Raw genomic sequence first — 16185 nt, 5'->3', positions numbered from 1 at the left:
TAAGAACTAGTTTACTAGTTTTAGAATAGGCTATTAAACAAGTAACTGAATAGCTCACATCACAAAGAGAATTACATGTAGGCACATGTTAGATATGAGCAAATCTAACTGCACATTTCCCCCCTCTAAATAAATAAATAAATGGTAGCTCTACAAAGTCAGTTGACTTGGCCAACTTCGGTGTGACGCCAGAAATAGCTGTAATAATTTCAATTTAAAACTTTCCCATATTCCTTTACCGCCACATGGACTAATAGGCGAAAGAGACTGAGAGAAAAGAAGACAAATATGCATGTTCTTTTAGACCTAAAAATTCTTGGTCATCTTATGCTGGCTATTATGTGTAGCCCAAGGTCCTCAGTGCCTTCCAGCTCCTGCACTCTCGATTTCACAAAATGCACAATACTAGATTTACAGCTCTGAAGAAATTGTAGCTTGCATGATCACAGGACAAGCACGGAATCGGAAGAAACAGCTGTTTCTCTGACATGTCTTAACTTTTCTTCTACAGCAGAAAGTGAATCTCTCTACCTATTCAATCACTAACCCATAGCAAGAACTCCATATGACAGCAAAATAAATACTAGTTGCATTTAGGGCTTTAATGGCAGCGTTATCGCTCCTATTGAGAACTGGAAAGAGATTCACAATCCAGCTCATCCCAGACTAACAAATCAGATTATGGTAGTCCTCTTGTGTTTATGGGTCATGTTGGAACCTCTCCTCCACCACCCCCCACCTTCCCCTTCAGCTATGTCAGGGTGGAATGCTATTTCCAGATGATTAACAGAGTGATTTTGGCTTTGTTACTACTGCAACTTTCCTCACAAAGTGCAGGCAGTCTGAAGCTCTTTAGACAGTCACCTTCATTTGCACACCTTGATGTGTTCTGTTTCACATGGGGACAAAACAGTAGGGTCTGAACATGCCTGAGCTATATCCAACATGCCAAAGTTCGGGAACATAGAAATTATCAAAAGCTGAAATTTTTGCAGCTTGAAATATGGGGTTACATATTTTATTTTATTTTTAGTTTTGATGCATACATCTTAAAAGTGGGACATGCAAGATGTCAGCATTCCATTCCCATAGTTGGCTAAATATGAATGCCACCTAGGAGGGAAAATAATAGTTCTAGAGTAGTGCTAGATAATACACTCCTTGCAATGTTTGAGATGTTTATACCTCCATATAAAAGTTTATCAGGGTGGTTCACGAAAATTAAGAATAGAGGAAATACAATAGTGCCTTAATGCTATTACTGGGCCAAAAAGGGAACTTTCAGTTCTAACAGGTGGGGGAAGGGGGACAGTGGCTTATTTCAGACATAAATGATTTTTGCACCAAGAGAAAAGTGCTATACCTGCACGCCTCCCTGTTCCCTATTCTTGTGTACTATAATGCAAGACTTTATTAAATCTCAGTTTTCAGTGGAAAACTAGGAAAATCATATCCTAGTTTGTAATCAGAGATTAAACCTGGTTTCAGGTTTCCTGGTTCTAATGTAATAGGAAACTGATTTAAACAAACCCTGGTAGTTTTTCATCAGAGTGCATAAGAGAAGGGAAAGGGAGGAAGGGCATATACAAGCCTAATGTTCATTCTCAGTCCAATGTACCATGGCTTATTAGCTAGAGATCAGCCTAAACTGGGTCAACATGACTGTCTTTGATTTCATCAAGAAGGAAGCAACTAATCATAGTACAGTGGTACCTCTAGTTAAGTACTTAATTCGTTCCGGAGGTCCATTCTTAACCTGAAACTGTTCTTAACCTGAAGCACCACTTTAGCTAATGGGGCCTCCCGCTGCCACCGCGCTGCTGGAGCACAATTTCTGTTCTTATCCTGAAGCAAAGTTCTTAACCTGAAGCACTATTTCTGGGTTAGCGCAGTCTGTAACCTGAAGCGTATGTAACCTGAAGCGTATGTAACCTGAGGTACCACTGTACTTACAGTACTGTGCTACGAACTCCATACACACAAGAACAAAATGATTGATAGACCAAAAAGTGAACTATGCTAATGAAAGATTGCTGAAAGGAATTTTTTATTTTATTTGGGGTATTTCTATACAACCTTCACAGTATTTTATTCTAAGATGGTCTACAGAGTGTCCAAGGAGGAAGAAGTTCAGCAAAGGCAACCTGGAGACCAAGGATCAGAAATCACCCTGAGTGCCATTCTAGTCTCATCCCAGACCTTAAAATCCAAGGAAACTCTTAAAATTCATTCATCCCTAGATGACAGAACAAGTGCTCCAGCACTAAATAGCCTCAAATTGGATACATCACTGAGTGGAGGCATATAAAGATTTAAGAACACTGGAAGGAGAAGGATTTTCCTACTTCAGATTAACTAAAATTACTAGGATGACAAAACCCTTTCAAGGAAGAGATGGGTTTTAAAAAAGCTTCTCTCTCATTTCACCGATTCTTACTCCTGGGTTACCACTTTATCAGGTCCATATGTAGTATAATGCAAACTGAACCTCATTAGAAACTGTCACACTCAACCTTGAACTTGGGTCAGGGGAGAGTACTGTACAAAAGTTTAGGCCCATTTTACATAATAAATGAAGTTACATAGTTGAGGCTTTCTTAGAGTGTACCATTTCAGGGTGCAAATGGGGTGGCATCTGAATGCTTCCCACAGGGGGAGGGCTCGGTACACCAGGGTAAAGAGTTTTAATCTGCTCTAAAGGGTGTTTTTCCTGATTCCATGGAGAAAATTTACCACCTGCAATCTGAAGTGGTACAGCCCAGGAAAGGACTTACCACACAATTCCAGTGATTGTGAATATAGGGTCTAAAAATATTGCTATTTCTCAGGAACTATGAGATTCCCTTACACACACACACAGGCTAGGTAAAATGTCACAAGCACAGAGACATCATGTTGCCATGCCACCTTTAACAGACCTAGACAGTGCTATACTTACTTTATGATATGTCATAAATAATGTGTTAACATGCCACTCCAAAAAAGAACTAGCACCACAAGGAACCCATCACCAGTTTCTGGGGCAAAGCCTATACCTCCAACCATTTATATGCCGTAACCAAGAACTACAGAATCCGACAGACATTATTCAAACAATTCCTTTCTTCAGTTTATTTTAGTGCACTGTACTTCAAACAATATATTTTCAAAGCACATGAATATGTACAGTACCTTTAAAGAAAATACACAGCCCTACAGCGCATCAGCAAGCAAAAGCAGACATTTGATTTTATGCAATAATGTGTCAAACTTTGGAACAGAACTTTCTCCATCTGGCAGCATGGGCCGGGGGAGGGAAGGAGCACCTGGTTATTCCAAGTCAGGGCAAGACTACTATATCAAGGTTTGAGGCAGCAAAACTTAAAAATTCACATTGGACTTTTACTCTAGACTGTGAAAACACTGTAGAAACTCTAAACATTTTCTGCTGACACCAGAGCATGGAAACCTTTTATTTCAATAAATATTACATTATTAAGAAAAATGATAGTCAAATAGTAAGAACAGTCATGACCGGGTTTTTCTTTTTGCCCTCTTTGCAAAAAGGTCAGATGCGCTTGTACTGGTTTCATAGTACAAGGAAATACATCAGTTATCAAAACATTGAGTATGTCTCCCTTTATTCCAGATGGCGATAGAAAGTCAAGAACACACACACAGAGAGAGAGAGAGAGGGGGGGGGGAGAGAGAGAGAGAGAGAGAGAGAGAGAGAGAGAGAGAGAGGGAGAGAGGGAGAGAGAGAGACTCTTTAACTCTGGACATTTGCACAACTCAGAATTCAATGTGCATAACAGGGAGTTTTTATCTGAAGTTCCCATCCTAGTGTAACACATGCATGTTCAAAAATGCTTTTCATTAGTTATATTTCATTCTGGCCCTATTGTTCCCTTAGAATCGATAGTCTAATAGCAACCAACCCCTTCTGCCTTCCCTTGAGAAAGTCCTTTCACAACAGACAAGAGATTGCATTATTGTAGGGAAACTAAAGCAGCGGGAGAGTTGACCTAGAACTTCCCTCACCAAGTGCCTTATTTACCACGCTTGGCCCAGTTCTGCTCTGGATTCCAAACCAACACTAGATGGCTGCATTACCACCAATACATGCCAATCATGGATTCCACAAGAATGGTGTTATTTCTTTTACTGGTAGTTGCCCTTTTCAGTGATCAAGTAAGTTGTTCTACCCTGAGCAAGCTACATGGTAGAAGACACACTATAGGGCATTTCTACTAAAGAACACACCAGATACATACTTTGCACATAAAACCAGCCTCCTCTCTTACTCCTCTGAAAATATTCATATAGTACAGTTGCCATACATCCGGAATTTCCCGGACATAGCCGGCAATCAGCTGTCAGAAACAGTGTCTGGGCAGAAATTGCTGAAATGTCTGGGAAAATCTTTACATATGGCAACCTGTGTCGGCAGTGTCGTTTTTTTGCCAATAAAAAAAATAAAAGCTCAACCTTACAGCATAGCCCGGTAAATCCTATTTGAGTATCCTGTGGTAGGCGAGATACTAATTTCTGCACTATGGTTACTTTTAAGACTTCACACTGAAATACTATGGGAAAATAAAAACAGTAGGTGCAGTCTGAAAGCATACAAATTGAAACAAGCAGGACTCTCATTTGTAGATCATTTCTCTGAATGTGGTGATGGAGCCAAAAAATAGTTTCTATTTTCTTTTTAACAAAAGGCTGCAAATAGCAATAATTCTGTGTAGCGTTTGTTTCAACAGAAAAAATGCTGGACAAAGTTAACCAATGGTACACCATTATAAATTCCCCATCTCTAAAATGGGGATAACAGCAAACTGCCAAAGAGTATGTTATAAAGATCAAGAATACAGAAATTTTAAAAGCACTACAGAAATTAATAATACACAACCTGATCACAAATTTAGAACATTTCATCCAAATATAGATAGTGCAACAACTTTGTTATGAAAATATTAAATCTCAAAAAAACCAGAATATTAAGTTTTAATTTCTAATTGCCTATGGAGAGAAATGATCGTTTCTGTCCTTTCACTATGCCAAACGTAACTCTCAGAATTACATGACATGAAGTATGGGATACTTGAAACCAAATATTGGCCAGGCATAAGGGTAAATTTTAAGTTAGATGAACAAAAAGAAAATGCTCAGCATGATTGTTATGTTGTATTATTGAAATGCCACTTTATCTGACTGAATGAATTGGGCGTAGGAGAGAAAGCGACCTCAGTGCAAAGATTTTTGGCACTCAAAATTAAAACGATGCCTCCTTCCATGAACAACATGAATGTTATGTTTACAACAGAGGCAAAAATAGGACAAGAAAAGGTCAGGGGTGAAGTTGACTGAAGTCCTGCAACTTAAATCTTTAAATCAGAACAATTGCTTTCCTTCACACCTGCAAATTCCACCTCAAGAGTCTACTGCAAAAGTAATATTAACATACTTTCATCACCCAACTGCATAGTTTGGTCTAGTTAAAACACACATAAAATCTCAAAAAAGGGAATGTTTTTGATATATTTTGTAGAAAATGGTTTCTACTAGAAAGGGGGGAGGGTATAAGAGATGACTCTTCTTCTTCCTCCTCCTCCTACTCCTCCTCCTCTTCTTCAGTTCTCCACTGTGCTATGCCAGCCTCTCCCTTCTACTTATTGGAAAAAAAACAGTCTGCAATTTTTCTTTAAGTGCGAGGGAAAAAAACTGCTAAATTTTGCTTGCTAAGAAAGTATCTTGGCATTATAAACTGCCATCCACTTCAGATTAATGCATCCACCCTAGTAATACACGAAGGCAAAGAAATAGAAGAAAACCAGGGCACCGTTCATTAATGAACAAATGCAACTTGCCAGAGTCCGTAGCCATAGTCTCTGTTTGGAGAAGGTACCTTGTCAAAACAAATGCCGGGCAGCTGCAAGAAACAAAGGCACAACATCTTCTAAAATAGAAGCTGGAGCTTGCCTAAAACATTGTGTATGTCCAATAGTTGAACCAAGATGAATCAGAGGAGAGGGATGCCAACTCTCTGCATAAACTGCTTGGTATCAGCATACTCTCTGGAATTGGAAAAGGTCAATAATACTGAAAGTGACCTACAAGAACCAAGTTGTTCTAGACTGTTAGGCTCACTGGAAGATGAAGATGTAGCTTTGTATTGTATCCTTGGCACCCCTCTAAGAACTTTTTCTTGCCTTCTTGAAATGCTTCTCAGTCATCTAGCTGGGCACACAAAAAATGTTTGATGGGCATTTAAGTCAGCCATAAGAACCTAGTTACACCATACATGAGTACCCCCCCACCAAAAAATAGGAAGGCAGAGAGATGTTAACAGTACTGTTTCCACTCCCTTGTCTAGGCAAAGATAATGCTGCTTCAGCCTGAGCTAGGAGGAGATAGTCATCAATTCCAACTGGCTGTTTATTGTGACGTTAAGGGCTGGCTGTAACTAATCAGATTGCAGCAAAACAACTTGCCACAAACAGTCCAGTTATGTCAATTATCTGATATTCAGCATTTCCACCTTTAATCCCACATCTGGCAAATCAGGACCTAAACCAAAAGGCGGCAGCATCCTTTCACACGTAAATCGGAAGAGCTCTGTGACCCAGACCTTCGTCCATCTGGGAAGCCATTTCTGAGAGTCCCAAGAATATCTTCAGGGCAGAAAAATGGGCAGAGCTGGGTCAAATTCAGGTCATGCTATGGAGTGCTTTTCTATACAAAACACACTGGGTTCAAGTTTAAAAACTCCCTACTAGGTTACAAACATAAATCATTTATAAATATTTTGGAGTTAATGAATGTTGAATAACAAGAATGCAAAGAATTATCCTATAGGGTACACCAGGAAAATTAAGTTACGAAGTGTTTGACGATGCTCAAATATCACTTTGCTCCATTCTACTGGCATAGTATTGCCCTTCATCTAAAAATCCAGCTGTTCCCTACCTCACTACAATGGATGAAGTCCTGCTATTTGACAGGATCTACTGCCTCTCCCATTATATACTTCTTTTTGAGTCTTTGCTGATGGCAGAAAAACAGGCTTTCTGCATCTCCTCCAATCCTTCACACCCACACCCACACCCACACCCACCCACCCACACACACACACACACACACACCACAAGCAAGCTTTTTTTCACCCTGTTCATGTGGTCAAGTACCTTATTTACAGAGGCTTTTCTAAGGTGCCCAACACCAAGAAGTACACCCAACTACTTCACTGTAATTCTATTCCAAAACGGGGGTAACTGTCATTGAAATTAGATGTTACTGAAGCAATGACCCACCCAAAGCAACACAGGATGATCACAGCACAACCAAAAAGTGAACTAGACAGTCTAGGTCTTGAAACACAGGTCAACACCATCTACTTATATCGGCCTTTTGCCTAAGAGAAAACAATCACTATGTTTTATTTGAATATACCTGGGTTGTCATTTGTAAAGCTTAAAATATATGCGAACTAGAAGTGTATATAGGAAATAGACCATAGGAAAACCCTAGAAAAATTGCCTGAAAATATCAACTAATTCATCTACACTCTTCTTTGCCGCTTCCCATGTTTTATTTGTTTGTATGAGGCCATAGATATGGGAGAACAGTTTTAAGCCGCCGGCCACTCCTATATTTTTTTTAAGAGGAATGACTGGTTTTGAACTGAACAAACTGCCTCTTCGGGGATGGGATATATTCCCCAAAACTGCTTTGTTCACTCCCGCATGTGTGAGTCATTACACAGTTTCCTTTTGACAGGATCAAACAGTGCCAGATAAATCCAGAAGCATGTTAGCTCCTATGCTGCCCTCAAGGAACACACTATACACATGCTCCGTTGCCTAACACTGCAAAGACACACTGGTCATTTCCCACTGTCTTCATGCAGGATGCTTTATGCTTTACCTGATTGTGCTATCCCACCCTTCTTGTACTTATACAGGCAAGTAGGGCTCTCTTCTAAACCATACCAGGATAAATTCAGGAAGCTAAATAGATTGAGGAGAAGTAGTGCCAGGATAGTGTTCATGTTAAAATATCCAGGTTCATTGGCATACAACTGCTATATACAAATGGGCGAATGCTCCCATTCTTCAAGAAAGATACAAACTTCTCTTCCCTTATGAATTTGTAAGGATTTTCCTTATTCATTATTTCATGAACTAGTGAAGCAAAGTCAAGCTTCTCACAGAGAATCGCTTTTATTTATTTAACAAGATTTATATACCGCTTGATTGTAATAAAACCTCAAAGCGGCTTGCCAAACCTTGCGGGAAAGCCTCTCCCCACTTCGAAGTATGACTGTTTAGTTTACCCCTGTATTAACACACTTGCCTGGTAGCCATAAACAATAAGGAATTGCATGCAAGTGAGCTAATGGACTGACAGACGATGGATGGGGCACTCCAGCAAGTAAGTTGCTGCAGGACAGAAGCTGCCTCCTCTTCACCCAGTATAGATATGCAGCAGGCTGCTGGGAGAGGAGCAGAGCTCTCTGTCCCTCCTCTGCCAACCCCTGCCGGCTAATTAAAACATTTGCATGCCTGTGACTTCCATAGGTTTGTTTCCAACTCTGGTTTAGCTGCTGCCTATATGCTAATGCCTGTTCAAAGGCACCACGTGGTAAAGTTTTGCCAGTGGGGCAGAATGAGAAGCAGCATATCAAAATGGGGCACAGTGGCTTCTCTCTCCCACCCAAGTATTTTCAATGCTTGTGGTTTTTTTATCGATACTTAGAATTTTTATAGTGTGCTTTTATGAAGTTCGCATGCAGTTAACGTAATACTCCATCCAGAATGCCAGGATACACAACAACCCTTAATGGGTGGCAGAAATCCTCGTCTACTGATCCATTTGTTGTTGAAAGTCCTGAAACGGATGGAAGTGTTTCAGGTAAGCGGGCAGTGAATTGATCAGATTCTGTCTCTTTGCAAGGACATGGAGGTTGGGTAACATGTGCAGGCTAGCAGATAACAAATGCTGATATTGCCATAAAGACCAAGTCAGTAGAGAACGATGTGCAATAGTGAATTTGAAAGAGTCAGATTCACAATGCTAACTAACACCTTGCCCAGGAAACTCTACTGACCTGATGAGATACTTACATTGCAAAGTTTTCAATAACCGTCCTCTATACAGACAACCTCTGTTCACCAGACACAGCAGGGTTTTTATAAAACAAAACGAGACTCCAGGTTTTCCCAATGAATCCCCACACTATGGATCTTGGCTTAAATTACCTTATGTATACAAATGTGCAAGTGCACTTGTACTTTTTAATATATCCTCCTTCCTAGTTCAGCTTTTTAACCCTTTCCTAAAATCAGGATCTCTGTGGAAAATATATTAACGGATAGAAATTCAATAATCAACTGAACCATCAGTTCAAACGTGTGCACACATATATACACTGTTATAAGACAAATTGAAACTGAATTCTGGAAATGTTCTATCTACTGCATTCCCCCCTGTATTGCTTCAAAACCCTTTTCACGTAAGACAAGCAGATTTTTCAAAGAAAACAAAAACTGTTTTAAATTCCATGTGCAAACTGCACACACTAGGACTGAAACTCCAGTGTGGGTAGAAGAACAAAGTCAAATGTGAAAATAGTATTTTTAACTTAAAAACAAAATAAACATTTCAAAAGCCTCCCTCTCGACTACCAAGAAAAAAATGTTTATGTCCAGTGAAGGAGCTTCTGAGACAAAGCAGCACAATGAATTAATAGAGAAATGTATTAATGTGTCTATTTGATACAGAGGCAGAAAAATTAACAGAACAAATCAACAAATGGAAGTGAATGAAATCTAAGTTTGTGGCACGGATGCCAATTTCAAAGTTTATATAATAGTAAAACTGCATTCAAAATTTGAAAATGTATTATTTTGTTAATCATATCTCCTACCACACACCTCCCAGGTACAGATTTCCCTCATATAATTTAAGTCATCACTCTTTTCCTATCAACAACAATTCTGAAGGTGTGTTTTAACCTGCCATGTGGCAATTACTCCCAGTGTAAGGAGGAAATCACTCAGCCCTGGAGGCAAGTGAATTAGCCAAGTTTGAAAGGTGGCATCCTGTTCTATGCAACAGCACAACAATGCCAAATTGAAAATAATTAAATCAAAACGGGCATCAGTGGGACTTGTTTTGAAGTTGTTGTCTTTAAATCATGTTAAAGATCTTTTATTGCCCTCTCTTAAGACAACTGGGATAAAACAATATATTTTTGCAGGCAAAAGCAAGTTCCTCCATAAGGAAGCAATAAGAGAGCCTTTTTCTACCCTGAAGGCCAAACCATACACAAGCAGAGTTTGATTATAACGGCTGATAACGAATTTCTTGCAGGATCTCAGTGCCAAGAACCTGTGTAACAATATGTTGTCTTCCTGAAGCACAGGGCACAGATGAGTAGCTTTATATGATGTTATCCCCTAACCTTTTTTTAGAGTGAATGCCTTTTCTAGAAACAAACACCTGCTACCAGTAAAGAAGGACTTTGGTGAACAAATGACTTCTCTCTCCGCTTCAACTTTCAGGGAAAATCACTGATTGGAAGTGCGAAGCGGAGGTGGAAAGCTCTTTACTAAATGGTGCCAAGCTATAAAATTTACATTCTAAGGGAAGGGGAACACATATATGCTCATCTTTTCTGTGAGATCCATCTCTTCCCCCTCTAGTTTTAAGGTGGGGGTTCAGAATTCTGTCTCTCTCCAGTTCTCACACAGGCACACTCTTTATCACAGCAGTCCTAACCATGGTTACTTGGAAGTAAGTCCCATTGAACTTAGTGAGATTTATTTCTGGGTGAATTGCACTGTATGTCACTTTAAAAAGCAAAACACAACAGTATATTTTCTTCCTTCAACTTCAATCTCCCCCCACATGCAACAGAAACATTTCAGCCATCACCCCCTCCCTTCCCCATTTCAGCCCCACAGCGAGACACACACAAACATTATCAGATTCAAAAGCATCCCCTCTGCCATGAGAAAAGAAAAGCTCTTAGGCTTCTTTGGGCAAAAACTTCACAACTGACTGCACATAGTTCCCGGCTTGGTTATTAGAAAAGAAAAAGAGAAAGCGCCTGAAGTGGTTATTTTATTTGCTCTTTGTTTTATAGATTTCCCCCCTTTCTTCTTAAAGAAACCCTCCTTTCTATAAAGAGAATCTGAATTAGAGATCCACCAGATTTTTTGCTATTATTGATTGTACTCTTAATAAATAAAAGAGCAATCAAAATGTTAATATAATAAGAAAATATGCAGTGTAAATTGAATGAACTATTCACTCCAAATTATTTTCTCAATTATTACATCCTTTAGTCCTGCATGCAAACAAAAAAACTTTTCTTATTATAATCCTAAACTGTGACATTAGAGTATCAGATGAACTTGACGACTTCATGGTCTAGAAAGTTACCAGTCCGGGAAGAAAGAAATTCCATGCCTATTTACCCAGCTTTCCTTACAATATTACACAATGGAGCTGTGAAAAGGCAGCCTACTGTATGTATCTTACTCTGCAAGAAGGTTTTTGCCTAACACCAGTGCTTAGTGCCTGTGGGACTGGAGTACTCCCCCGCCCCTTTTAATCTTTGCTAAAAAAGAATATAAAAATGGATGGGAGAGAAGGTTTTTGATCATATATTTCCATGCCAAAATACTCAAATTAATCATATAAGATAGCACTTTGCTAGAGAAACATTTTTCCTTTTCATTATGTTTGTAGTTTTAAAATATAACTAATCACTTGCATCAATTGTAACTAAATAGATGTTCTCCCCACTCAAAATTTAAATGTTTACAATCTATGCACATATGCATAAGCATTAAGTTTTGAAGATCTGTTTACACTTCCAAGAACTTTATATAAAATCAATTCAAAAATACAGGAAACACAGGGGCTCAGCGATTTACTCCATTTCAATGTGCACCCATTTCTGAGGGGGAGAAAATAAAGGAACAAAGATTTGGAATCAGAACCAACTGACACACACACACCCCACCAGACCTGGTTTGCACAAAAAATTATGAATCTGGTCTTGACCATCTTTCTTAGTTTAAATCTGACTGGTTTTTTTTAAACTTGAGAGGGGAAGGGAGTTAAATATTTTAAATCATGTTATACAAGCATCACTCACCTGCAATATATGCTCTCAGTTTAAAGTACAATTAACAGAAACTAAGAAATGTTAAATAGGTGTAAAAATGGTTTAGGATCCTGGATGCTATTGCAGGCAGCATATACAACTCACAGGGCCCAGTGCCTAAGGAGGTAACACACTGTGACAATTTGACAGAAAATGGCCTGTGAGCAACACAAGCCCCTTCTTGTGTAAATGTTTTAACATGTAGTAATATATCTGTAGAATACTATACTATTTCTGTTGTTGATTATACCCACCTTTTAACACAATGTAATAATTCTTTTTTATTGTACACCCCACAGCTTTTCTGAAAGCATTAAACTGAAGTTATAAGCCATTGCTAAAAACTGGAGTAAATTTTTGTCTCCAAAGAAACACTATTTCGGACTGAGCACTTGATTGAAGTCAGCAATGGACCCTGGAATGGGATCTGTAGTGAAATTCCTTAGGGCTAAATTAAGAAGAGACAAATCTCACTATGAGTTTGTCAAATGCATTCCTTGTAATACTGCGCTTCAAAAGATCTTTTAGAGTCTAAGTGTCTCTAATGAATTAGTATACCTATTCTCATCCATTCGAAGTTTATTTTGAACTTGAGGAGAGATGATCAAATGATTTCATTTTTTAAATACCAAATTCAATGGGAGTTTTTGTTTCAGAACACATACCAAAAAAATGGTCTGCCAAAATAAAACCATTTTTAACACTCCCCCCATATTTGAACTCATCTGCGTTACGTAGCATTCAGAACTTTATCACTTATGAAAATTTATAAAAGAACCAAGATCCGTAACTTTATTAATTATTCTGCTATGTGTCAATGGTGATGAAAATGATGATAGAAATGGAGCATTATCTTCATAGACCCATGTCAACTACAAGTTTTAAAATACATTTTACTTGAAACTTCTCAGCTGCCCAAGAAAGGCTGATAATGAATTTGCTCCCTTTCTCTTAAAGACCGACTAATGCTCACAAAACTATGATACACCTACTAGAAGACCCAGTCCCAACTCACAATCACAGCAAAATATCTACTGAGCTCCTTTTTTAAAAAAATAATATGTTGATGTTTTAGGTTGTTTAAGATTTGTGCTTTTAAAAAGTTCTCTCAGTTAGGAGAAACCTATACAGATAAACCAAGAACATCACTTCTAAGCTCCTAAGTCTGAATATAAATTTTCCCCTTTCAAGTTTCAATCACCATGGCATTTAAATTATATATATTTGCACCATTTCCCACTTTTATACATATTTATATAGGTTATATAAAAATTTATATAGGTCCTCCCCCCTCTTTTTAGGGAGCACTGGGATGGCATCACATTGTATTATAGTGAACAATGTATACGATCATTTCTCTGCTAATTTTAGTTCAAGTTTGCTGCTCTAAGGGATATTAGAAACATTTCTAATTCAGAGGTGGCATTTAAAGGTGGGAGTAGAAGACTAACCGACAAGAAGCTGAGGAGACAGACTAAAAGACTGATTGGGCCAAAAACATTACCTGACAGCAATAAATACATTTTGTGCATTTAAGAAATATATAAAACAAGGAAGATCAAGCTAATTTAAGAATGTAGATGATAAAGTGAACTACTGTAACAACAGAGTATATTTATTGCTACCTTCCCAGCAGGAAATAATAATTTAAAGAGCCATTAAAAGTTTTTTTTTAGTCTTGTTATTTAGAATAAAGCAAATTTAAATTTCAGCCACCGTATAAAAACCGGTAAGAAATAAGGGGAATTCAGGATTTATGAAATATTTTTCTAGCATCTCTACCACCTCAAAGTTTTATTACCCTAAAGAATAGACCTAAGCCAGAGAGCCGATCTTTTCGCTAGACAAAAAACTTTCCTATCCGTTGCCAACTTGTTTGCCAGGAAAAAGTTATTTCAGAGTGGAGAAGACAAGAAATTCTGCTATCCCAATTCAGGATCTCACCCCCACTCTAAATGTGTACTCAAGAAGACCATAAATGTGAGTGCCTTTGAGCCTATCCATCCTGTCAATCACAATAAATTGTAATTCAAAGACACACTTACAGGACTGATTGATCTGCAGAAACCCCAAAGCGGTTTTGCAACATCTACTCCCCACCCCTCTTCACATTCACAAAACAGAGGAACAAAAACAAAAAAAAAATCCACTCACTGCCTGCTCCTTCCTTCATTTTTCCCTATAAGCAAGAACCTCTTATCCCTGCCTCCCATCCTCACAGCTCCCCCCATGAACAAAGAGGAAAGCTTTCCAACACCCCAACTAGCCTCACATATCCGATTCCTTTGGTTTCCATGCCACCCTCTGTAAATCCCAGCTGAAAAGTTATTTCCACCAGCACCTCTCTTTGTCTGGAGTGCTCCGTTTTCCGGGTACCCCGAACTTTCACGCGTCTCTTTTATCAAAAGGCACAGATAAATTAAACTGAGAGGAGGCTGCCTTCGCCAAGTAGTTTTGCTATATATATATATATTCCATATACACACCCTAACATCCTTGAGGTTGCAGTCTCAAAGGGAGAAAGAGAGTAAGGAAGGATGCGGGAAAGGGGGGGTTAGGGAGAAGGGAGGGAATCAACAAAGCATAAATCTCAGCCTCCTCCACACACCTGCTTTTTCCAAAACACCTGGGGGGCAGGCGCAACAGACCGGCCAGTTTATCAACTTTAAGTCGTTCCTGGTCGCAAATATTCAAGGCAAAGTATATATATATCTTTAAAGCAGAAGAGTGCGCGCGGCGGGGTGGGGGGTGTAGAGAGAAAGAGGAAGGAACTACTGTATGGATTAAAAACTAAACTAGCACTGAAAGTTTAAGAGGAGGGGGGAGGGGAGGGTTGTTGTTGTTGCTGCTGCTGCGGCTGCTGCTACTGTTAAAAGATCCCACCAACCTGTTTCGATCTACAGCGCCTGGAATCGGGTCTCAACTTTTAACACCCCCCACTTGGAGCATGTGGCTGCCTCTTTGCTGCTGCTGCCGCCGCCGCCGCCGCCGCCGCTGCTACTGCCGTTGCCGCCGCCTCGTCCAGCTTCGTCCCTTGCGGAGCAGAAATGCCTCCAGCTCCCAGCAGCCCGAGGTTCCCCCAAAGTTAAACACCTCGGAGACAAAGAGAGAGAGACAGAGAAAGAGAGAGAGAAAGAAAGAGGGAGAAGCAAGCCGACAGAGAGAGAGAAGAGAAAGCACTAACACAGTTCAGGCATGATCATACTTTTCTCCTGCCAAAGGCTTTGCCGCTTTCTTCTCTTATTGTATTCGGGGGGGGGGTCCTGTTTCTTCTTCCTTCACCCCTTTCTCCTGTTCCGTTTTCCTCAATGGAAGTCTCAGAGGCGGGCGGGGGGGAGGGGGGAGTCAATCTATGTCTCGGGTCCCTCCTCTCTCTGTCCCATTCAGATGTGGAGATCAGCCTCTAATCACAGGGGTTGTGTCTGTACTGGAGATGTGACTTGAGAGCTGGGAAGGGAGGGGAGGGGGGAAAGAGAGAGAGAGAGAGAGTTACTTCCAGTTCTACCATAATCCATCTAAAGCAGGTGCAGCTCTTTTCCAAGCCCACAGGTCCTGAATGGAAAAGGAAGCCACGGGCGAGGAGCGCGGAGGAGAGGGGAAGGAAAGGTTTTTTTGAATCGAGGCGAGCAAAAGGAAGCGAGGCCCCTCTCTCAAGTCACTTTTTGGGGCCTTTAATACCTGAAATCGTGATTTCTCCGCACTTTTAATGTGTTAAGTTTCCCCTCCTTTCTTATATATTTAGGGGGGGTAATAAGGGGTACATATTTTTCTTAGTTTTCCGTGTTTGGGGTTGTTCAGTTTTTGCTAATAGCCCTTGTGTTAGACTACCGATTCTGGTTTTAAAGACCCTGCTGAAAGCGTGGCCTCGCTGCTATGTCATACCTTAATATATTCTACCAAACAGTTTAATGGGCACATACCGTGCGTCTGTCTGTGTGCCACAAACCTGCAGGGATCGTTGTAGGTATCACACAGGTGCATGCAGCAGAACTGGCTGCTGCTCCTCTCAAGGTGCACAGGAAATATTA

General features: G+C 39.8%; 1 protein-coding gene across 4 annotated transcripts in view; it reads right to left on the bottom strand.

The window, feature by feature from the left end:
- Nucleotides 1–15604, bottom strand: part of FOXP4 (forkhead box P4) — a 159362-nt gene extending 143758 nt beyond the window's left edge. The window contains exon 1 of one of the 4 annotated variants that reach the window (XM_083618018.1): nt 15045–15604. The gene's annotated coding sequence lies outside the window, so the exon portion shown is untranslated. The remainder of the gene's footprint in view (nt 1–15044) is intronic. The other 3 variants (XM_083618014.1, XM_083618019.1, XM_083618015.1) reach the window with 3 other exon arrangements.
- Nucleotides 15605–16185: the final 581 nt, after the last annotated feature.

This window comes from Podarcis filfolensis (assembly GCF_964270895.1).
Source record: "Podarcis filfolensis genome assembly, chromosome: 6".
Taxonomy (NCBI): Eukaryota; Metazoa; Chordata; class Lepidosauria; order Squamata; family Lacertidae; genus Podarcis; species Podarcis filfolensis.
The sequence above is the reverse complement of the archived record's forward strand: the minus strand, read 5'-3'. Positions and strand labels throughout refer to the sequence as shown.